Source organism: Camelus bactrianus, chromosome 15 (assembly GCF_048773025.1).
Source record: "Camelus bactrianus isolate YW-2024 breed Bactrian camel chromosome 15, ASM4877302v1, whole genome shotgun sequence".
NCBI lineage: Eukaryota > Metazoa > Chordata > Mammalia > Artiodactyla > Camelidae > Camelus > Camelus bactrianus.
Genome location: NC_133553.1, coordinates 11,327,613 through 11,353,173, shown reverse-complemented (window position 1 = coordinate 11,353,173; position 25,561 = coordinate 11,327,613). Strand labels below are relative to the sequence as shown.

The 25,561-nt window shown below is 42.0% G+C and overlaps 1 pseudogene; it reads left to right on the top strand.

Moving 5' to 3' along the window:
* Positions 1-12,797: 12,797 nt before the first annotated feature.
* LOC141573428 (uncharacterized) lies at positions 12,798-23,206 on the top strand (annotated as a pseudogene).
* The last annotated feature ends 2,355 nt before the right edge of the window (positions 23,207-25,561 follow it).

Below are 25,561 nucleotides of genomic sequence, written 5' to 3'. Positions count from 1 at the left end.
TTGACAAGAGTTTAAATTTAGCAGAGGTATAGCTGGGTCCATTGTCAGTTTTTATTTGTTGTGGCTTGCCCAGGTGTGCAAAGGCATGAAGAAGGTGACAACGTGTTTTGTTTTTTCACCAATGTATGTGGAAGCAGAGATATATTTAGAAAAGGCATCGATGGAAACGTGGACATACTTTTAGCGACCAAAAGGATAGTGAGTCATATCTGTTTGCCATATTTGATTGGGTTCTAAGCCCCGAGGATTGGCACCCCAAGATTTCTGTCCTCCAGCCAATAATTGGCAATCAGGACAAGCTGAAATAATCTGTTTTGCTTGAGGGATTATTGGGTGAAACTGTTTAACCAGAGACATAGTTTTGATGAAAGAATTTATGCGATTGTTGTGCTGTTTTGAAAGCCAAGCTGAAACCAACAAAGTGATCTGCCATAACATTGCTGGCTGTCAAGGGACCAGGTAGATTGGTATGGGACCCTACGTGTATGACAAAAAGGGGATGTTTACATTTATCTATTAGAGATTGCAAAGTAAGAAACAGAGAAAGGAGAGAGGAGTCTGTTCACTTCTTAATTGATGATTGTTTTATACTTTGTATGACATAAACCATGTATTGTGAATCAGCAAGTTAACAGGCTGTTGCAATGCCATAATGGGAGCTTTAAGTTCTGCTCTTTGTGTTGAGGTTGCCCTGCAGAAAACAATCTATGCCCTTCCTTGTCCAGGAAATGCAGACTTAGTTGTTTTTCCGGAGCCATCAATAAAGATAGTGACAGCTTTGTGAATAGGAGTGGTCACAATCTTGTGAGGCAAAATGACATTGATAAGGGCTAGCTGTTGTAACAACTTATCAGAGGGTAGAGAATAAACAAATTTCCCGTAAAGTCAGCTATGGCAGATTAGAAATCAAGAGACTAATTGTTGGAAACCTGAAGGATATTTTTGGATAAATCATGTCTGGATCATAGCCAGTCAATTGCTGACAGTGATATCGGCCCTTATATAACAAATTGATAAGCTGCTGAGCATAGGAGAGATTTTTTGTTTGTTTGTTTTAAAGAAATGAGAAATTAATATCTATTTTATACATTGAATTTCGCTAATAAGCTGTCCCAATAATCCTGTCCGGGTCCAAAAGGTGGGGGGTAAGAACAAATCAATTGGGTGGTCCAATTGTCTCCTACTTAATTGTCTGTCTTGGATGCCCTTTTAATGAGTGCTATTTCCTGTTTAGCTTCTGGAGTTCATTTTCAGTGGGGCTCTAAGGGTGAATCTCCCCTAAGGATGTTGAATAAATTAGAAAGTTGTCCCATAGTAATGCCTAAAATGAGTCGAACATAATTTATATCTCCCCCAAATTTCTGAAAATCATTTAAAGTAGGAAGGCGAGTAGTATCTAAGATTCCTGATTGAGATCGAATAGTTCAATTAAAAAAGATGCAACCTTGATAATTCCAAGGTCTTTGAAGCTGAAGTTTTTCATGTGCTATTTGGAGTGCGTGTTTGGAAAGGGGATCCGTCATAAATCGATAGTTAGTTAGAAGCTGGGATTGTGTAGGGGCTGCAAGTAAAGCATCATCCACATAATGATAAACCAGGCAGGAGGGAAAAGCAGAGTGCACAGGCAGCAGGGCCTGGTGAACACATAACTCGCAAGTAGCGGGGCTTTTAGTCATTCCCTGAGGCAGAACTCGCCACTGACAGTGAGACAAAGGGGCCCGATTGTCAGGTGAAGGGAAAGAGAAAGCAAAACGCTCTCGCTCTAATTTTGCCAGTGGACTAGTGAAAGAACAATCTTAAAGATCGACAGCCACGACATGCCAATCTGCAGGAGTAACAGCAGGGCTGGGGGGCCTGGCTGCCGGGCTCCCAGGGGTGGGATTATAGCACTTACAGCCCTGAGGTCATGCAACGCGCTTGCCTGGCCTTTGTGGGGTAGTAAGGACAGAAGTGTTCCAGGGACGAGCAGGTGGCTCACTGTGTCCAGCCTCTTGCTGGACTAAATGCTTAGCTTGAATAAGTTTCCCCCCTTTAAGGGACCACTGTTTGACCCAAATAGGAGTGGAAGATTTCCAGACTAATGGAAGGGGAGGTATGTTAACAGTGGCCTGGTCCCAAAGATTGAATTGTGACTTTCCACTGTTGTAACAGGTCTCCGCCCCACAGAGAGACTGGAATAGGGAGAATAAATGGCTGAATACGCCCAGCTTGTCCTTCTGGGCCAATACATTTTAGAGTTTGTTTTTGTTTTTTTTACTTTGCATCGGCTTGTGAGTGCCTCCTCCTCCTGTCACAGACATATGACTAGTCACTTTTACCCATTTTTCAGGCCACTCATGTAGGGCTATTATAGAAACTTCTGCTCCTGTGTCTACAAGGCCATGGAATAATTTTTTGTTTTATGGAAACAGTCAATAAGGGTTTTTGTGAATTTAAAATTTGTGTCCAGTAAAGGGCAGCCTTGTGCCATCTTAAAGAAGTTTTGTCAGCATCAGCCTTAGAATAACTTTCTGAGTTAGTGCTATTTGGGTTCCAGATGGAATCATGTATAGTCCTGAGGCCTTTAGCAAGACATAAATTTATCCATTATGATCAAAATTGAGAATTTGTGGGAATACAATCCCTTCCTCATGGAATTAAATTTTCCTATGCTGACTGAAATAAATGTGCAGCCTAAACACTGAGTTATGTTTTATTTGGTGGGAGGACTGGAGTCCAGATGACAGCCTCTCAGAACACTCTGTGGGGTTGTTCTGAAGAGGTAGGGGAGGAGCTAGGATACATAGGAGGTTTACAACAAAGATCAGGCATTTGGAACAATAAAAGATTACTTGTTATCTAAAGAGAATCGGGCATCTCAAGTTAAAGAATTTAGTGCTTTTCTATGTACAGGAGGAAGCAAATATTTGGGTTCATTGAATTCATTCCTTTGACAAGCATCTAGCTATCTAGGGCCAGTATCCTGTCCTTTATTATTCTGAGTCCCCTCAGAGTGCACCATTGTGAGTGGCTGCAGAGGCTAGGCTGCAGGCTTTTCTTCACTGGAGGGTGGCGGCAGCCACTGATGACTTCATGGCTTCAGCATTCTTTGTTTACTGATAGGGTTTGCAGTGTTTTTCATTCACAGTGCTCACCATGGGTCTTAATTTAACCAATATTTTGGGAGACATTTCATGACCAATTTTGTCCCATGGTGCTAGGAAGACTCATTCCTAGATCAGGCAGAAGATAGTGTTGACATGTCACTCAAGTGTTAATTTTTGGATCTGGCCCTGTTGATACTCAAAAATTCTCTGGATCATCTGTCTTACTAGTCTATTATGATCCAGGAAATTGTTACCCCTCATTGTAAGAGCAATTATCAAAGTAATTTATAAACATACCTAGAATCACACTATTACAATTATTCTATGCAGAGTTATAAATTTTATCTATTTATTCAAGATGTTTAGCCATCATCAGTCTTGTTGGAGGCCTAGTTACACATTTGGTAATGCATAAACAATTTTGTAAAACAGACAAAATACAAATAGTTAGCAGTGTTACTAAAGTCATAAGAATTTAATTGAAAAACTTCCATTAGATGCAGCTCAGTGTATCCTCAGGTCATCTGACTTAGTCTGTTCTGTACCAATCCTTATCTTTAAGGAAGATGTTATACAGGCATTGTTCATAAGTCTCCCAGCCAAATTCCATAGTGTTATTAGGTTGGTTATCTTTAGTACAGTTTAATTTTTCCAACATAAGATAGCCTTTAAACTTAAATGTCCATATCCTGGTGTTAACTATATAAGTCTTTTTCATATTTAAAGGAGGTTATATTCTTTCGTGGAAATCTTGCTTGTTGTCTTGATTGAGCTTCAGTGATCTTATAAGAAAATTCATACTTATGGTCAGGCTCAGAGCAGGTATTATTAATTGGCCAGGTGAGGTCTCCCAAATTGTAATGTCAATAGTGGCCTAAATAGAATTATAATTTCTCTTTTAAAATACATTTCTGAGGGCTATCTAGTTAGAACCTTGGAGTAGGGAAACCTGTCAAGATAACACAAAAGTACAAGATATAGGTAATTGACCATAAACCTACAATTGGATTAGTTCATAATCAAAGGTAAGAGCAATTATCAGAGTAATTGATAAACAGGCCTGGTCTGGGGTCTCAGGTCAGCTGTCTACCTCAGATGTCATCTTCTTCTCATCCTGGCCTGGTAGCTTCTTCTCCATTTGAGCATTGATTTGAGGTGAGCACTACTCTATAGGTCAGTTCAATGCAAGGGCTCTTTCTGATTGAAAATTTATCCAAAAGTCAATTTCCTTTAGCTTTCACTGTGCATGGTCTAGTTAAGAGTACCTGATAAAGTGTCCTTCCATTCAGGTTTGAGACAGTTCTATAAGTTATGTCTATTCCTGTATGTGTAATCCCCTGGTTGCAGGTCATGGGACATCGGATATTCAGTGAAGAATAGATTACTGAGCTTAAGAAACAAACCTAGAGTGCCCTTTTAATAATTCAATTAAACATTGCAGCAATGTAACATAACAGCAAGGAATGACCTGGGAATTGAGCCTTAGTAAAATATAGACCTCAATCAACAAACTAGAGTTTAATACCCACTAAAATATAATCTTTTTCCCTTTAAAGTTCCCTCATTTTATAAAATATAACCAAATCAAGATTAATTTGTTTATAAGTTTTCTGATTATTTGATCATGTAGGCTCTTTTAAATTGGCTGTGTTGGAAATTTTAATAAGGACTTTCAGGCTAGAATTTTAATAAGGTTTTCTAAGGCCAGGAAAGCCACATCAAGGGCTTGTCATATATTTTTGCCTTACAGATTTAGGTGAATTCTCTTCTCTTTAAGGTCCTCAAAATGCCTTGAGATTCCTATACCTATTAGGAGGTGATTTTCCTGATTTATCTGATAGAGCCACTGGGGACCTAAGAATTTCTAGTCTCTGGAGGGATCAGATAGAGGAAAGATAACTGTTCCAAGTCTGCTTACATAGGTATAATTTACCGAATTGCTGAGTCATAATTAGCTTAAGGACAAGGGTTTGTTTATATCTGGGGAACACAGATTAAAAGCCAGTAATATTTTAGACAAAACCAAAAATTATAACCGTACTCAACAGTTTACTTAGTCCCATGTAACTAATCCTTTTTTTTGTTGTTAACATTTTTATGAAATCAGAGTTTTCATCAGATCTTTAAAATTTCTTACCCAGTTTAGATCAGTGCTATAGTTTGAAATTAATTTATTAGAAACCAGTAAATCTCCTTGAAGAGAAAGCATTTTGCAAAAACATCAGAATAAAACCATAGCTATCTATAAATAAGAAAATACTTAATAGCATGGTTAAACACCTAGTTACTCTGCAATCAATAAAGAGACGGGTCACAATGACCAGAACTATGACTAGTGACATTTCAGACATACCAGATTTTTAGGGATTCCATATAACTTCTAGATTATCTATATTAATCATGTTTGCTTATACAGTATAACCTAGGAAGATTTATTATTAATTGGGCAATATTTCCCATGTTATTTAACTACCATATGAAACTTACTAGTTTAAAATCTCTCTTTGGGATGTTTCAGGGGCCCTCTGAATCATTCCAGATTTAGTTGGCAATCAAAAGAATTCTGATTAAAATTTGATATTTGGGAAACTTGTTAAGTTTCAAAACACTTGGTCAGATAAAATTATGTCACTATGAAAATCTCTCTGTGGGATGTTTTGGGGCCCTATGAAGCATCCCAGATTTAGCTGGAGGTCAAAAGAATTCTGTACCAACAATTTATTAATATATCTAAACACATTTAATTTCTCTGTAAGAGGAAGTGAGTGTTAAGTAATTAATGTTTCAATCTTATTTTATATCAAAATGGCATAGCATTTAATAAACTCCCATTATTTAACTTAATTTAGCACAACTCTAGAATTTTAAGATACCAAATATTTATACAGATTATCTTAAGCATACATGTCTAAAAATATATTTAAAAGTATTTACCCGAAAGCGCTTATCTCATTTGCATTTAATTTACTTAGAATTTTATCACACCAAATTACATTTATTTATTTTTTATTTTTTTGACAAATCTGCAACAGATATAACAAGATCGTATTTGAGTTTCATTAAACCTAGGTACAGTAAAGATATTATACTTAATATTGATGACTCTAAAGACATCTATACTAAGTAGAACAAACTTAAACTGAACTTAATACCAGGTTTTAACTTAATATTGAATATTTTCCAGTTCATGTAAACCTGAAAGTCAGTTTGTTCAGTTTTTATTTTAGAAACATTTAATTTTTAAGCACATTATGTTACACTGCTGGAATTAAACAGAGCTCTTTTATAAATTTAATTTTGGAAATTTTTTAGCAGTAGAGATATCTCATATCTATAGTGTGTACACAGACATATGAACAGACAAATCTAGATATCTCATAGCTTCACTTTAAAACTTAGTTATGAGTTGGGTATTTATAAATTTATTGCTTATAAATAACAGTTGGAATAAGCTGAATTTGCTCAAATCAGTAAGGCTTACTATTTATGAAAAAGACTTTAAAGATTCCTATTTGTCCTTGACAGTCTGAAGGACCCATCAGAGTTCTGAGTTCTAAAATGCCAAAAATTTCTTTCACCTTAAATTTTACCTCATTGAGCTAATTAGGCTCAGTCTCAGATCATTGTCTGTTGTATTTACATTTCTGATCTGCAAGACAAAGACAGTTGCTTCCAGTTCCCCAAAGAACTGCTCTGTCACCTAGGTCCAATTGTATCTCCTTAATTTGCTCCAAACAAATTGTTCCATGTTAAAGCAAATGCCTAAGGCACTTAGTAATATCTCTTTTCCTTGAGTTACAAGTTAAACCCGGGGTTAATCATTCATTCATTCATTAATTCATTCATTTATTTATTTATATTATCCCCTGAATATCAGTTTTTAGTTTTACTTTATATTGGATGGCTCAGGTTAACTGTTGGTTTCCTTTAGTTTGTTTAATTAATATTTTCTGAGGGACAGATATGTGCCAAGCCTTATAATACCAAGAGGCGAAGCATTTTTCCATTGAAACATATCTATCCCACAACATAATTAAGCAAAAGAGGTTTATATAAAGCCCATTTAAGTATACCAATTTTACAAATTTTATCTTAATTTTATTAACTCTTATAACTTGAATTTTAATATTCATTAGGCTTAATCAATAATTTTAATTTTAGGAGTGCCAGAAGCCTTTTTCTTTAATTTCTTGTCCACTTTATCTAATTTTATGTAAAATTCTCTGGGAACCCCAAGTTTGAGCCAAAGGACTTAGGCCCTTATGAATTTTTAATTTGATTAATTGGTCTGTTGCCCCAATCATTAATCTAATATCTCAGTCTATATATATTTTTTCCACCCCTATAAGTATATATATTTTACACTGGAGTAAATAAAGCGGACTTGTTTGCACTTTAATGTTGGGGACCAGTAGGTCATCCCCTTGGCCTTTAATTAACTTTACATAGCTTAATATCAAAACCTTGTATCTAAATCCAAAAATGTCCATTTTATTTATCCCATTCAAAATAACCACTTAAAAACATTTATTCATTTGGGATAAGTCCCTTATTTTTTTTTTCTTGTTAAGAAAAAAAATTTTTGACATTTTTGCATTCCTTTTTTCAGTTACTCAACCTAATTAACATGAATTATTCCAATGTTTTTATTAGCATCCCTAAAACCCATTGAAGGGAAAGGGAAAACACAAATGTAGCTTTATAAACTGTTTTTTTTTTTTTAACTAAGTTCTTAGGTTAACCATTAGATATATTTTCCCACCTTTAAACTTGATTGATTTTAATAGGTACCAATAAAACAGATGTTTATAATGAGAACTCTCTTAACTTTCACCAAGTTAGAAGTTTTTCTAAATTAAAGGATCCGTCATATGGCCATCAATTAATATATATATATATATATATATATATATATATATATATATATATATATATACATATATATATATATACATACATATAGTGATTTTAAACCAATAAGATGAAGAAGCTTTTCGACATAAGAGGGGGTGTTGCCTAAATAAAATTCAAAATTTTACTCCCCAAAAAGTAAAGGCCTTTGTGGTCCAGGCTGATGCAACAAAGGTTAAGTTGGCAAAATGCCTGAGAATTGGTACAATCAAAGGATTGTTGAGAATCCCAATTTATTTGCTTGGCCGCCATGTTTACATAATACTTGTACCTTTGCATGGCAGAGTCCAAGTTTTCCTTAAAAAAAAAAAATAGGAAACACATATATATACATACATACACATAAAACACCCAGAGAAAGATGAAACATTTACATTTCAAGGACACAGTAAGAGAAATCCAAGTTCCCTCTAAAGGAGCTTTTATTTTTATAAGGTCAGAATTTAAAAAAAAAAAATGTTTTTATCAGGCCTGGCTAGTTATTTTCAGAGTGAGATTTTTTTTTTTTTAATTCTCAATTAAAGTTGTAAGTTTTGTACGTACATAAACCTGGTTGGGGTATTATTTGGAGGCTGACAATCTGTCATTTCTTTTTCTTTTGTTTTGAAAGTTTTATTTCCCATTCTAAGGTCTGATTGTCAGAATAAAATCGCTAGTACGTTTTCCCGCAGGGACAACTTCACGGCATGAGGTCTTTGCCTCTACCACTCCTGCAAGTTTCTCAGTCACCTGAGAAAGCTGTTGCCAACAAGGAGGAGGGTCCCATTTTTGGAGTTGAAAGTTTCCTCATAAGATTTTACTTTTATCCTGACAAATTCAACGAAGGTAGCCAAATTGAGGAAAGCATTAGACCAGCCTCTTACCTAACCACTCAGTCCAGACCCCAGTATCTTTCAACCGGGCCCCACCCGGGACATCTCCACTGGGTAGGTATTTCCCCCCAGTATCTTTCAACTGGAGGGCCAGGAACCTGGATACACCACCAAATAAAACTCAGGATCATGAACCAATATGGGAGATCTGAGAACCAGGAGAGACTCACCCAAATTCATCTAGACTCCCCGAGGAGACGGGTGGGCACAAAGGGCCACTGCTTTTACCAAGGCTCCAGCTCCTTGTAGAGCTCAGGTGAAGGAGAAGTCTGCTCTGGGTCCCTTTGTGGTCGCCAAAACTGTCGACTGAAATAAATGCACAGCCTAAAAGTTGAGTTATGTTTTATTTGGTGGGAGGACTCAAGCCGGGATGACAGCCTGTCAGATCGCTCTGAGGGACTGCTCCGAAGAGTTTGGGGAGGAGCTAGGATATATAGGAGCTTTACAAGAAAGACCAGGTAGTAGGAATAATAAAAGATTACTTGTTATCTAAAGAAAGCCAGGCATCTCAAGTTAAAGAATTTAGTGCTTTTCTATGTATGGGAGGAAGCAAACATTTGGACTCACTGAAATTCATTCCTTTGACAAGCACCTAGCTATCCAGGGCCAGTGTCCCATCCTTTGTTATTCTGAGTCCACTCAGAAGGTACCATTGTGAGTGACTGCAGAGGCTGGGCTGCAGGCCCGTCCCCATTGGGGGTTGGCGGCAGCCACTGATAACCTGGTTTCAGCATTCTTTGTTTACTGATATGGTTGCAGTATTTTCACTCACATTGCAGTATTTTCGTTCACACCCTATTACCCCAGTGATGCCCTTAGTACAGGGCACTGTAGCCCGTTCCCTTCGATGCTGTGCTGCGGTTCTTTGAAAACTTGAAAAAGAAGAGCATCGTGTCTGGGGGGTGGCCCTTGCACAGGGGTGACAGGGACAGCATGTGGTTCTCCAAGGGCTAAGCCTTCTCTAAGACACTGCTGTATGACAGAGGGCTTTTCTGGGCCCACACACTTCTGAGAGTTCTCAGGCGGTGGCGGAAAGTCAGGCTCACTGTCTGTAAAAGGCAGGCCGATGGGGAAGACGCGGCAGGGGGGCATCTTCTTGTTCCCTCAAGGCACAATGCGGCTCGGACTGAGCTCCAGGTGACAAGAACAAATGCGGGCACACTTTCTCCTTTTCATATTTTCTTTTTAAGTTTTTCCCTACTTGCTCCCATAATTTTAAATCGATTGTTCCCTGGGCAGGAAACAAGGACAGAAATCCCATACGACTTGCAGTAGTTTAACTAGTTGTTCCTCAGGAATGGAACACTGGGCTCCTTTTAAGAGTTGCTGTAATATCCTGAGGTAAAGAAGTTGTTCTTTAGTCACTTGCTGGTCCATCTTAAAAGAGGAAGTGAGAAAAGAGAAAGACAGCTCGCACTGAATGCTGGCCACGGTGGCAGCTGCTCCAGGCGGGGGCTGCTGTCCCTTACCGGGAGGCAGTTTTCAGCCCAAAATGCTTTCTCCTCCCTCAGCGTGTTGGTTCTACTGCTCAAGACTGTCACGTCGGGGTCACCGCTTGTGGGCTTTGTCCGGGAAAGACCCACCGCAGAAGAATGAATTACTCAACACTTCAGCAAGTCAAGAGAGTAAGAGGAAGCCAGAGATCAACTCCAACTCCCAGGGCCCCTCTGCAGCTCTCGTATTTATTGAGAATAGTCAAACAAAGGATTAAGACAAAGCACGGCACAGGGATGTGCAAGAGGCAGGGCGTGTGCAGGAATGCAGGTCAGCAGTTTTGTGAAAAATAGAAACACTAGTCTTAATCTACATTTTCAGGGAGAAGTTTACAAGGTTCAGGGAGTGTACAACTGATAACGGAAACCAGGCAGGCACAAAGACCCCATAAAATTCAAGATCTAACTAGAGAAGAGAAGAATGCCCTCCTGTTTTCAGCAAGGGAGTGATGCGATGGTTTCCCAAGAAGCAGAAGCAGCCCTATAGATAACAAGCTACACCGAAGATAAGCAAGGCTTGTCTCACTGTTTTCAGCAAGACACAGAGCAGCAGTTTTTTGCATCGCAGCCTTACAACCTATTAACCCCTGAGTGTGCCCCCACATATTATTATAATACTCTGCCACGAGGAGCTGAAAGCCTTTTTGCTAAAATCTGGAACACGAAAAGGATGCCCACTCTCATCACTTCTATTCAATATAGTATTAGCATTCCTAGCCATAGCAATCAGACAACAAAAAGAAATAAAAGGGATCCAAATTAGAAGAGAAGAGGTAAAACTGTCATTATATGTAGATGACATGATACTACATATAGAGAACCCTAAAGGCGCCACACAAAAACTACTAGAGCTAATAAAAGAATTCAGCAAGGTAGCAGGGTACATCAACATACAGAAATCAGTGGCATTTCTTTACATGAAACTAATAATACCTTTTAAAATTGCATCCAATAAATAAAATAATTAGCAATAAATCTGACCAAGAAAGCAAAAGACTTATATGTAGAGAACTACAAAACACTAACTAAGGAAATTAGAGAGGACTTAAAGAAATGGAAAGATATCCCAAGTTCTTGGACTGGAAGAATTAATATTGTTAAAATGGCCATACTGCCCAAAGCAATCAATAGATTTAATGCAAAACCTCTCAAATCACCCAGGATTTTTTTTTCACAAAACTACAACAAATAATCCTAAAATTTATATGGAATCAAAAAAGACTCAGAATTACCAAAGGATTACTGGAGAAAAAGAACGAAGCTGGAAGAATAACCCTCCCAGATTTCACACAATACTACAGAGCTACAGTCATCCAAGGTATTGGTACAAATACAGGCATATGGATCAATGGAACAGAATAGGGAGCTCAGAAATAAACTCACAAGTTTTTGGTCAGTTAATCTTTGACAAAGGAGGCAAGAACATACAATGGAGAAAAGACAGTCTCTTCAGCAAATGATGTAGCAAAAACTGGACAGCTGCATGTAAATCAATGAAGTTAGACTTCTTCCTCACATCATACACAAAAATAAATTCAAAATGACTAAGACTTAAATATAAGACAAAACACTATAAACCTCTTAGAAGAAAGCATAGACAAAATGTTATTTGACATATACCTCATAAATATTCTCCTAGGGCAGTCTACCCAAGCAATAGAAATAAAAGCAAAAATAAACAAATGGGACCCAAATGAACTTATAAGCTTTTGCACAGCAAAGGAAACCATAAGCAAAACAAAAAGACAACGTATGAAATGAGAAAAATATTTGCAAAAGATGAAACTGAAAAGGGCTTAATTTCCAGAATATATAAACAGCTCATACAATTGGATAACAAAAAATCAATCCAATCCAAAAATGGGTAGAACTAAACAAGCAATTCTCTAATGAAGTCATGCAAATGCCCAATAGGCATATGAAAAAATGCTTAATATCATTAATTATCAAAGAAATGCAAATCAAAACTACAATGAGGTCTCACCTCACACCAGTCAGAATGGCCATCATGCAAAAGTCCACAAATGACAAATGCTGGAGTGGCTGTGGAGAAAAGGAACCCTCCTACACTGCCGGTGGGAAAGTGGTTTGGTGCAGCCATTGTGGAAAACAGTATGGAGATTCCTCAAAAGACTAAAAGTAGACTTGTCAAAGGCTTTTGATCTCAGGCAGGCTGACAAGCTCCCAAAGACCTGGGCCTCGCCCATTATTCCGCCCCAGGTCGCCTGTACCTTGAAGGGTCGGGGGCAGTCACCACTCATCAGGCAGGCCCACTTGCGCCAGGGGACCCTGGCCTGAGTGTCAGTCGGAGGTGCTCCGGGCACGGCCGGCGCCCTCCCACCTCCTGGGGCTGCGACCGCTTTCCCAAACCCTCTTATGAGTGGCGGTGAAGGTGCGGGGTTCAGTGACTACTAATTTGGGGGGCACAACGAACCATGGCGGCGGCCCCGGACCCGCCTCGGGGTCCTAAGGAGCCACGCGGCCCCGGCCTCACCTCCGCACTCACACCTGTGCGCCTCCCCCGCCGGATCCCCAACCTGCGTGCCCCCACCAGCATCCCTTCACCTACCCAGAGGCGCCAGCGAAGGGGACGGCAGGCGGCTGCCCAGATCCAAGGCCGTGTTCCTCCTCGGGGGGTGCTGGTCCAGGAGAGCCCGGCTCCCGCACAACTTCCTCGAGCTCTGGGCGGGCAGCGGCTCCTGCAGCACAGCGCGCGGCGAGCTGGGCTGGGCGAGGCCCATTCCCAACGCCCCACCCCGCCACAGACCAGGTCCTGGCGCCCAAGCGAAACCACCAACATCAGCCCTGGGCCAGGCCACACCCCCGACCCCACTCCTGCTTGTCAAAACCCCTGTCATTGACCCCCCACCCCAGGCCAGGCCAGGTCCCTGACAGGACCCCCAAGATGAAACACCTTCTTAGACTGAGGTCCCCGCCGCCACATTCTGCCCCACTATGTCCTAATCTAAGGACCCTGCACCACAAGCTGTCCCCTCATACCTCACCCCAGGTCCCCTATTCCAAGATTATCCTCTCACCCCGGGATTGCAGCCTTAACCCTCATCCAGGTCACTTCCACTCTGAGGGGCCCAACCCTCAGTATGTTTCCCCCACTGCACGATACCCCCTCACTCTGAGTGCACCCCTGATGCAGGAAAACAGATGTGGGGCGTGAGGAGGGCAATGTCTCAGGTCTCAATTGAGCCTCTGGGACGTGCCCCAAGTGCGGGTCCGTGGCTTCATGCAGGAAAGCATTCAAGAGAGAGCCACAGTTGAGTGAAGGTAGTTTATTCAGAGAGATACATTTAAAGGCAAGAGAAAGGCCAGAAATAGTTCACGAGTTGTGGGGTTTGCGTGCTCAGATTACAAGTAGGGACACATTGCATAGACAGGATGTGGGCTGTCTCCAAAGAGAGAGAGAGGGGCGGCCGTGAGATGCCCTGTTGCTGGTTTTAATGGGCTTGGTGGCTTCATATGCTAATAAGTGGAAGGACAGGTCTAAGTAGCCAGGGGAAGGGGCTGGGATTCCCAGGAATTTGACCATTTCCCACTCTTTGACCTTTTGTGGTCAGCCTTTGGACTTCCATGGTGACTGTGGGCGTGTTATTTACCATGTTAGTTTATTACACTTAGTGTATAATGAAGCTCAAGATCTACTTGAAGTTTAATCTCTCATTATCCTGAGCCTCAAGGCCCACTGGGGGTTGACTCTTTCACCATCTTAATGTTAATTGCTGTAGCATTCCTTGAATGGCTGAGCCTGCCCCTTTCCATCCTGTCTCTCCCCTACCCCAAGCTGACCCCCTCACCCTTCACCCCATCTGTGCTGGGGCGGTCCACTCTCCAGTCACCATGGTGACAGCCACCAGTCAGAGATCTGGTGCAGTGTGCGGACACACAGCCCTGTGTCCAGGCTCTGGGGCTCAGAAGGCAAGACTGGAGGCAGGTCAAATTCCCGCCCAGGGGCCCTTCCCCATGTGCCCTGTACCTCCTCTGAGCCAGAAGCTCAGGGTGTCCCAGGCTGTGCACCAGGGTGGTCCCAGGCTAATGGTGTGGATGGTGAACCAGACCCCAAGGGCAGAGATGATGGGTACATGGACCTGACAAGGGGAGGATGCGGCCAAGCCTGGGGATGGACAGCAGGCGGTTGGCTGTGTGCGTGGCCTGGGCTCAGCCCAGGTGGGTTCAGGGACTGTGTTCATTCATCTGGGGGCAGAGGGAAGGGGGACGGGAGCTTTGAACATGTCCTTCTTAGGAGCCCAAGGCTCAAGAGCAAATTTCCTGCATCCTTCACACAGTTGTCGGTGATTTTTTCTTTCATGCTACACAATAAATGTGAGAGTATTTGAGAGGCTCAATTGAGTTGGTCCCTGATTCCTTCTCACTCTCTTGACTTTCCACAGAGTCCTGAGTAATACATTCCATCTCATTGGGACTACTGCTGGATAAAGCCCACACTTTCTAGTGTAAAAGGAGCCTGAATTCTGACTGGGGAATATGGTTTTCCAGGATATTATTCTGCCATCTTGTCAATTGGCCGGCTTTCCAAATAAAGTCGCTATTCCTTGCTCCAACACCTCGTCTCCCCATTTATTGGTCTGTCATGTGGTGAGCAGAACGTGTTTAGACTCAGTAACAGCACCTCACACCTTCCCAGTACTTTTATTTCCTGTCTCAGAAAAGAGCCAAACAATTACATAGTAAAAGATACTCAACTCTATTATAATCAGAGAAATACAATCAAACGTGAAATGCTATTTTCCCACCTATCAAACTGATAAACACTTGCAAAGACGTTCCCAGTGTTGGGAAACCTGCTGGGAAGCCTTCAAAGGCTGCCGGTGGTGGTGGGCTGTAAATGGTATGACACCTTTGGAAAGCATCCATTTGTTAGTATCTATCAAATTTTTAATGTGCAAACCCTCCAACCAGCAGACTAAGATCTACGGAGAAACTTTTACTCCATATATTTCAGTATTGCTTGTTTTCACACAAAATATATATTACCTGAGGAATTTAAAAATACGTTTTATAAAAAGAATTCTGAAATTTAGGCTTCTGTAAACACATTCTTGAGCTTTATAACCTTACTACTCTGGAAAAAAATTAAATGTACTTTTTTTTTCCAGAAGTGATTAGCAGCAAATCTCGAAAATGTAGAGACTCTGAGTTTGTCTTTGGGAGAGGCCTGCAAGAGCCCCAAGGACACACTCAGTGGCTGCAGGGTTAGGGTTAGGGCCTGGGAGGAGCCAAGGAGCTGAATGGGATAAGATAAATTTTAAATGTCGGGTGGAAAGCAAGAGTGTGGCAAGAAGCCCAGAAGTCCCCACCTTCCATTCTCAATGAGTCATGATGAAGGAGGAATAATCAAATGGTCGCACTTAGGTTAACAGAATGCTTATTCTGATGCTTGCCCTTAGAATGGTTAATGAACATGACCGACCAGTTGCTACCCACAGTTCCAGGCCCAGTGTTAAAACTACAGCCATTGATTTTACTGTTTCTATTTTATTCCAGTAATCGAAAGTCATAATCATGCTTGGTCTCTGAGTCCTTCTCCAGGGAGAAAGTCACGGAACTGTAACCTTACAAAATAGCCCAAATTACCAAGAACACATCTTAAGTGCTTACAAGATAAAGAGATGTAACCACTAGCCTCTATAGAATTGGTCACCTGGAGGCATTATGATGCCATTCTAAGTCTTCTGATGAAAAAATGATCCTGTTGGTTGTTATCAATGCTTCATTGTTTAACCTATGGCTAATCACCCTGCTCCATCCCCAAGATGTCTTCATAGTTTTGAAGGCACTAGCCTCCTGTGGGTCCGCTTTGCCTGGCAAAGTAATAAAGCTTCCTCTTTTCTTCTAAACTCTAACACCTTGTCTCTGTGTTATTTGGCTTGTCAGGGACAGGGGCCATTCTTTCTGCAACAATAAGGCTCATGAGATAAACACAGACAATCACCAGGACCTCTGGATCCACCAGACATCAATATTAAAAACTGATATAAAACCACAGAGCACCAACTAAGGAGCACTCTACCGGTGGTACAGTGGGCGTGGGATTGCATGAAGCAGCGTGGTGGGACACACTCACGTTGTGCAGGCACTCAGGGCCACTGCAAAAGAAAAAGAAATGAACAAAAAGGAACACTCTATCCAGTAGAAATTAAAGTCCTCCTTCTTCATGGGGATACTGAAGAATGTTAAATATGTATATATGCACACCTTTTCAAAACAGGTCAAATAAGCTTGAGCTGTGGAGACTTCAGGAATGGAAACCCTGAGTGTCCACGTGGCAATGGCTGGGGCAGGTACTGCCAACACAGGATGAGCCTGTACCCCAGGGACCAGAGGTACTGTCAAAATAAATCCACTGCAAGCACAAACATTGATGAGTCAAAAACCATAAAGTTGAGGTTACAAAACAAAGCCAGGATCCAAACGCAGTCCCCTCAATGTCACTACAAACAAAACATGGGAAACCAACTCAGAACACTTCAACAAATAATGTGGATCCCTTGATTCTCCCAAACACAGCACAGGGGACCTGTGCCCAGATCACTGGCATCTTTTAGGTCTGCATGTCTGCATTCCTGTGCTTTGAACATCTCCTTTGTAAATTAAACTGTAACCTCTTGCATATCCAGGCCATCTTATCTGGAACAAGGCCAGGCTCTCTAAATCAAAAAGCTAAATTCCAGAATACTTAAACAACATTTTGCATTATTTTCAGAACACAGCAGGGAAGGCCACCCACCCAAAGCACATTTCCTGATGCAAGGGGTGGGGGCAGGTGACTGTCCCAGAGCTTCAGGCATTCTGAAATTCTGAGCAGTTTTCAGGAGTTCTAGGAATGTGACCTTAGTCATTCACTCATTTATGAGTTTTATTAATTAAATTAACTCATGCTTTTATTAAAGTTCATAAGAAGTGCACCTTTCACAACACAGTGTCACAGAATTACAACCCTTACACCTAAGAGCCCATCTCTGCATCTAGAAGCACATGGTTAAAGAAACTTCCATGTACTGAGCCCTCTGTGGAGGAAGCTAGTAACATTAGCCTGAATGGCCTTTATTGGATGAGAATCCTGAAAATTTTCTGGCGTCAGGTCTGTGTAAACAAAGATCAAGTGTGCCATCTCTGTCTGAAGGCTCAAATTAGTGAGATTTTACTCGGGCCAAATTAAATTTAAAGGCCACCACATGGAACTTTCTAGCAATCAGAGCTATCTGAGCCACCTCAGGAGACAGTTCCTCATCCCCAGTGGGCTGGTATAGAGGTTGATCTGAACAGGAGGGCAGCCAGACTTGAAATCATATATTTCTGGAAAGGTGGGCCACAAAGCCAGGTGTATCTGTGTGCTGCTGGTTACACACACTGCAGCAAAGACCCACACAGAAATTGCCACACTCCTACAACCTGTCTTTATCAAGATCAAGGGAGGGGCAATGGTAATATTTGGAGAATGAAGGCAATCTGTAAACTTTAAGATCAATGTGGCCTTTAGGATCTACTTTATAACCTGATATATTACAATGGCCTCTATGCTATGCTTAACTGTAGGCATATATTAAAATGAAAATGACATTGCATAGCCTTTGTCACTGAAACCCTCTCAGATACCTTCTGTACTTACTGTGGTGCTGAGAACAACGTGTGCACCAAGTATTCACTGACTAAGCAGCTAATTCCATTTAACAACATTGATAGAAATGAAACAGGGTGACAGCTAATGCTGAGTCTTGCTACATACCAGGCATTCCTTCTATTTTATGTGCATTATCTCATTTCATAGAAAGAACACGGAATTTGGAGCACATTGACCAGGATTATAATTTCAGCTCTACTTAAAAACAACAACAACAACAACAAAACAAACCGAATAGGATTTGCACCAAACTTCAACACTGGTTACATGTAGGAATTAAGCCCAAGGAACAGTGTGAGAAATCTCCACTTAGGTCTATGCAGTTATATACATGAATATTGACACATAGACATTCTATTATGTATAAATCATACATAGCATATACCTAGTGTGTATGCAGGTGTTCAAAAAGTATTTGCTCTTTTGAATTTTTAAGAAATTTGCTACTCTATAAAATATAAACAATTTACACATTGCAACAGAGAGGGAATTTGCAACAATTTCACAATGTGATGTAATTTACATTTAAATTAAATGATTGATTTCTTCTAATTTATTTATCTTATTTTTCATGTTAAAACCCTACAATGACCTCAGTGAGCATATCATAATGTACGCATAATGATGGCGAATATATACAAGCTCACGTTCCGGCAGTTAAACATAAGGAACAACACAAATATTACTAATAGTGACATGCCTATTTATGGGAAACTTGTTTTCCGTTTTTGTAGTTTTCTGTATTGTTCAAATTAACAAGGTCCTTGGCAAACATAAAGAGTTCTGCTCTTTGACCTGCTGACCGTGGGGAGTCCTTTGAGTGTGTTGTGCTAGGAATTTCGGGGCAGCAGTAGTGGGAACGCCTCACAGGGGAGATGAGGATGGGAGACTTGTCTTCAGTATAAAGAAGCAATACACATTCACTGTGAAGCCTTGGAAGAGTTACTTGCCCTCTCTGAGCCTTGAATTTCCAGGCCTCTAACCTTAGTTTGATTTCTTATCCACTTACAAAGCCCCCACCAGTGCAGACTCTAACTCACAGCCTCAGGACATCTCTGGATACATGCAGTGTGTGAAACACCTGCTTCCAGGGTCTGAGTCTGAGAGCACTTCCCCCTGGGCAAACAAATCCTCCACTAGGCACATGACACTTCCCTGACAAAACCTTGGCTCCTCCAGACTCGACCTCCATCATCTGACCTTCAGCATCATCCTGCTGGGCCCATGTCACCCAGGAAAGTCCCCTGCTGAGTCAGCTTACCCTGGGCTGGGATATGACCACCCAAAGAAATCTGACCATCTGGCCTACCTGCAGCAGGAACCCCTTAAGGGCCAGCCAGAGCCCAGACCATGGATGTTTCCTCTCAGTGAGTCTTCATCCATGACCCTACCCTGTTCCTGGGCTGTAAACCCCACTGGCCTAGGCCGAAGTTGGACTTGGGCCTGGTTCCCCCAGCCATGTCACCCCTTGGAGAGTTCCTCCTGAATACAGTGTTCCATCTTTAGGACCTGTCGAGTAACTTTCCCTAGGGGCACTGTGGCTGCCCATGGATCAGGGCACTGTCTTCATTGCCCCCACGTTCTGAAATGATGGACACAGAAAAATGGAAACCTTCCCATTTGCCTCCCAGGCTCCCCTTCCAGGGGGGCCCCCCTCAGACATCTCCACCCAAGGTTCTCACTTTCCTAGGGCTGGAGGTCACCTCAGTCTCCAGTCACCAGCCAACCTCTGTGTCACCAGACCAAAGACCTGTGGCTTTTCACTAATCCCATTTCCTCCAATGAAAGAATCATGTAAATACAATAAAATACTAAGAGGAGCAATGAATACACCCCCCACCTCTCCACTGCCACAGCACCTTTGTTTTAAAGCACTTTAGCTTCTGCTGTCCCATTTGAAACATTCCTAATATCTTAATTAACAAGGTAATATGTATTCTTTTTATTCTATTTTTATTGAAGTATAGCTGATTTACAATAATGTGTTAGTTTCAGGTGTACAGCATAATGACTTGGTGTTTTTGCAGATTATACTCCGTTATACATTATTACAAGATATTGGGTTTAACTCCCCAGGATGCACATCTATTTTTTATACAATAGTTTGTACATCCCCTTTTAAAATTACAATCATGTTGAGTTTATACTGTATTTAATAATTATTTTAGATGTAAAAATGAGGAAACTGAAAGTCACAAACACATGTACATGTAAATACTAGACGCTGTGATCACAGAGGAAATAGAAGAGTTAAAACCCTGATGTTGGGAACGCAGGCTCCACCAGCTACCAGCTCTGTGACTCTGGGTAATTAGGGTTACCTCTCCCAGTGGTCTTCCAACTGCAGGGCTGGAGTAAGGAGCCGTCTCCCTCCTGGGGTGCGGCCTGGTGCTGGGCGGGTGCTCCGTGAGCTGGAGCCCACGGGGTTGGGACTAGAGGCTGGCCGGGATGCCCAGGAAAGGGGGGGTGATGCACTGAGGGGCAGGACTGATGGGGCAGAGCAGATGAAGCTGCAGGGGGCGGCCCTATGGCCTCCTTTCCCTCCAGCCCAACCCAGGCAGACCCCCTTTACCCCGGTCCAGATGAACTGGGCTGGAATCTTTGGATCAGCCTCTCTGAGGATCCTCATGACTGTCCCACAGGCCTTCACTTGGGGGTGGCCCCTTCTTCCCAGGAGCCTGGAAATGATGGGAGCTCCCTCATAGGGAGGTGTCCTGGGTACCAAAGCTGGGATCCAAACATCAGGTGCCACCCCGGGTCTGTCTGTGTCCAATCCTCAAGTGACACCAGCCAAGGGCCACCTGACCCATTGGGGTCCAAGGCTCTGCGCCAGGGGTCTCCACATGTGGGGGCATGTGTTTGGCCTGTGCTCCTCCACAGGAAGCAGGGACTTGGCCCTTCACCCTGCAGACTCAGGCTGCTGGGTGCTACACAAACACACACATGGCACACACCATATACATACCCTACATAAACACACACACCACATACACCCCACACACAAACATACACATGCAGACACACATCACACACACATAGGGCACATGCCCGAGTCTCCCCCTTCCCTTGGGCCATGCGGGGAGCCCAGCAGACTGATCAGTGGCAGCCACAAGGCTTCAGTGACTCACAGTAAATTCCATCTCATCATTAAATTTGTCATTTATTTTAAGGTGTCAAGTGGGAAAAACTTTTAAGAAGAAACTAAGAAGGATAATGACTGCACGGCCTCACAGAAGTAGAGCCTGAGGCGGAGACCCGGACCCGGGAGATGTGGGTGAGCCAGCAGCGGGGCTTCTGCTTAGGTCAGGAAGCAGCCCTCGTCCCGCCCTCCTTCCCCTCCTCCTTTCCTTCTTCCTTTCTAATAACTGTATTTGGAAAGGCTTCTTCTGCTACAGTTTGCCTTTTCCTTTTGGTTTCATTTAATAGCAACAGATTTCTTATACTGGTGTGAACACCTTCAGTATCTTTTGAAGTGCACCGCGCTTTTCCCTCTTAGGAGGGCCGGGCACATTCACACAAAGGAACCAGAGATTATCCAATCTGCAGCAACTTTGTAATCAAACCCAGACACTCGGCCCTCACCGAAGGCAGGGGAACATCAGCCCTCCTCAGGGCTCTGCGGGGAAGACAGTTTTGTGGCTCTGGGCTGCCCCTCCAGTGACACAATCACCACCGGATGGGGCAGCCGAGGCCTGAGCTGACAAAACCTGCCTCGGTCTTCAGGAACTTTCTCACTTACCAAACATCAGCCTCTTCCCCTCCTTTCTTGTCTTCCATGGACCAGAGTGGACCAGTGGCAGGGCTGGGCCATCAAAATACTACGAGGGGCGCCCATCCTTTCTCCCAGAAGTGACCTCCTGGAACCTGCCCAGCTCTTATCCAGCTGCTCCCTAGTGTTTCTGGTCCACCTGACCCCAGTAAAGTCCATGCGGACGCCCTCCAGGCCTTGAGAAACCCCCAACCCCCGCCTGTGTCCACCGCTGACCAAAGGGTGCACCTGAGACCGCAGACTGTTTTTGGGGGATTACATGTATATATATATATAACCCAGAGATTTCAATCTTTAAAGACTAGAGAGCTTTTCAAAATACAAAAGAAACCAAAAATAAACTCGCCTTTTGTTCTTGAAGAGTTGCCAGAACTCAAAATGTAAACTCCAGTTTTGCAGTATATTCTGGTTATATGATCCAGACCATAGAAGGCTGTTGGGACAGCTCGCAGAGCCGCCGTCCAGTGGGCATCCCGTGCCCCGAGCTATCCGCCACCCCCGCCCACCAGCCCGAGGCCTCCCGAGCTCCGCTTGCGGCCCCAGCAGCAGGCGGGGAACACCTACATCCACAACCTGCTCGTGGACAGGACCTGTCAGGATGCGGCCATGGTGGGCTCTAAGGACTCGCCCCACATCTGCGCCGCCACCCCAGGAAAACCTTTGCTAGCATCACACCAGCTGAGGTTGGTTTCCTGATTGACAGACTGGTCAAGATTTTTCATGAGTGGGCTAAGGCTTGGGGGCCAGAAATGTTCTGTGATCCGGGACTCACTGCTGCAGGATGGGGAATTTCCCATGGATCTTTGTACCAAGATCACAGGTGGCGCACTCTCCTTCAACATCATGGTCACCGTGACTGCCAAGACGCTAGTCCTGCTGATGGGCAAAGAAGGTGCCCACGGTGGTATGATCAACGAGAAATGTTATAAAATGGCTCCCTCCTGTGGTGTTCACAGTACTGACCTCATCTGTCCCTTCCCCCTACTGCTCCCCACTGATTTTGCACCCTCTCCTTCCCCCCCACATACACCATTTTTATTTTTGGGACCATTACCCCACATCCCTTTTTGCTGCCCAAACCACATGGTCAGAGGCCAGGGCTGGATGGACACCTCCCTCTTCTCATACCCTTCCTGTGTGTGGTTGGATAACTTTTTTGTTTTTTTGTGTATTTTTCCTGAATAAAAAAATATTCTACCAAAAAAAAAAAAAAAAAAGACTGCTGATCTGAGACAAAAATATATAATTCTCTTTTAATGTCAGATTCTACCTTTTCAGTAGCCTTCCCCCAAGTTGCTTTCCATTCAATTGCCTGCTGACCCTGCCAGCCCTGCCTCCCCACTCTTGTGATTTCCTTAGCTGTGGCTCTGCTGCACAGGACTGGGAGTTCTCAGACCATCCAAATTTCTCCTCCAGGATGACAGACATCTCTGGCCATTCAACTTCCATATTCCTTGATGTTTGGGTTCAAAGTATATTTGTGATGGTGGCATTTCCAAGCTCTATATAGGGTCTACCTCCACGCTTAAAGTCATAGCTGGGTCTGCCATGAAAGTCCCCCTAATAAGCCTAAGGTTTCTTCTTAGATTTACACAAAATGTACATTTTTGTTAATATATGACTTTACTTCTTTATTTCTTGCAGTCTCCATGTTACATATTTTTAGATAAAAGACTCAATTTCAATTAAAATTAACTCAAATGTATCTCTTTTATAATAGTATCAAGAAATCGGAAACAACCTTGAAATATGGCGGTCATAATCTCATGGGTTTTATTCTCTTTTTTTAAGCAAAATAAATCATTATCTCCTCTCTTCCCAGTGGGGACACGGGGAGGGGAGCATTAATCCTGAATGTTTACTTATGTTTAAAAAATAGCTTTTCAGAGTGGGTGAACAGCCTAAATGCGTTTATTTTTTATAAGAGGTAGGAAATTAAACTCCTGAAGACAGTTTCTTTACCTTGTTAATTTAATTTATGAAAAAAAAATGTGGTGAAAATTGCAAATCTTCTTCAGACTTCTCAAAGATATTGGGACAGGTACCTTATCACATAGGTCATCACCAATGGTCTTTCTAATTCTGATTAGTCTTGAAGACTAATTGCTTACTATTTCACCCTATTGTGAAATAGTAAGCAATTAGTCAATATTATTAATTTATTCTGAACCTTTGAGAATTAAGACATAAAATGAGAACCATTTCCCTTTGGTGCGATATTTATCCATAATGAGAAGCAACTCATCCATCCATTTACTAGACCCTGGGATGGTGGAGAAATGTGGGTTGACTCTGAGCAGCTGCTGAGCTGATGGAAATGATGCTACAGTTCCCACGTGTCTCACTGTGCTCCCCCTAGACATTTGGTTTTCATGGCTCTCTCTGAAGTTAGAGAAAGTCATAATGGATCATCACCGCATTTAGATTGTGATTGTGATTCCTCCCACCTAGAAATAATGTGGCTTCCCAGGCTCAGGCCAAAGGACTCTCTCTCTCCCCAATACATAGTGGTAGGTTAGTGGGGGAGTGGGACACCATTACCCCATGCATAGAACAATCATTTTAGAAATGTTTTAACTTATAACTTAAACCATGAGATAATAAAGTGTAACTGAAACATTAAAGCCAATGGTTTCAACAACTAGCTATGTAACACTGACTAGTGCAAAACATGGGTCTTACACAGAAAACTGAAAACACAACACCCACCCTGAAAGAATTTATGATCCAGCAGGAGAAAGAGAAAGAGCAGGTATTCAACAAGTAAGTAAGCATGTAAGTAAATACATAAATACTGAAAAAATGAATTCTCTACTAGAAATAGAAGCAAAGAAGAGCTGGCATTTCCAACTTACAGCATAAGAAGACACTGAAGGCTTGGGGATATGAGCATGAAATAAAGTTGAATTGGATGTTCTTTTGTCCCTTTTGTAGTTTTCCCAAATGTAAATGGATTCCTTCCATAAGGCAGTGGTGTTACAGAACTAACGCTACTCTTAATGTCCCTAATTATCGAATGTGGAACAATGCAGATGGCAGGCTATTCAGGATTTTTCTTCCTTTGTCTTTCACCATGAGAACCAGCTCACTGCTCATTAAAACATCCTGCAGAGGGCAAACAAGGGAGGGGAGGGAGCTGAAATTCCTTTTGGAAGTTTTTGGGAAGCATTGGTGAAAGTTTTGGTGGAATTGTAGAAACAGTCTCTTTATACTGTCTTCTTCTTTCAAAGAAATCTTGTTTCCCATCAGTGAGATTTATGTGGAGACTAGAAAATGCCATGTGTTCTTTGACTTTCTGGATAAAGGAGTCTTCAAAGAAGGACTTCAAGAAAATAAAGTTTTCTCCCATTTCATATCAAATATTAATTTATATTTTTCCTCTTCAAATTGATTTTATAACCTAAAACAAACCAAGATAAAATATTTCTCAACTAACAGAACACATCAGTATTCACAGAAGTAGCAGAATCTGTTTTTATGTTAAAATTGATGGACCTTAAATTTACTAAAGAAATAAACAAGTGAGAGCAACAAAAAAATCTAAAAGTAAAATTAAAACAACAACAACAACAACAACAACAACAACAAAGAATGACTTTAGAATAGTGACTCTTATCAAGAAAGGAGCATGAATTAAAGTGAAATCTGTGGTGAAAATTTCTGAAGCCCCAGATGCTAATCGGCCTCCTCATCCACTGCACCCCCACGGTCATTGCCTGTAACACGGAGAACAACTTCAGACAGAAGCAGGCTGCACATGTAAGCAGTATGGGTGC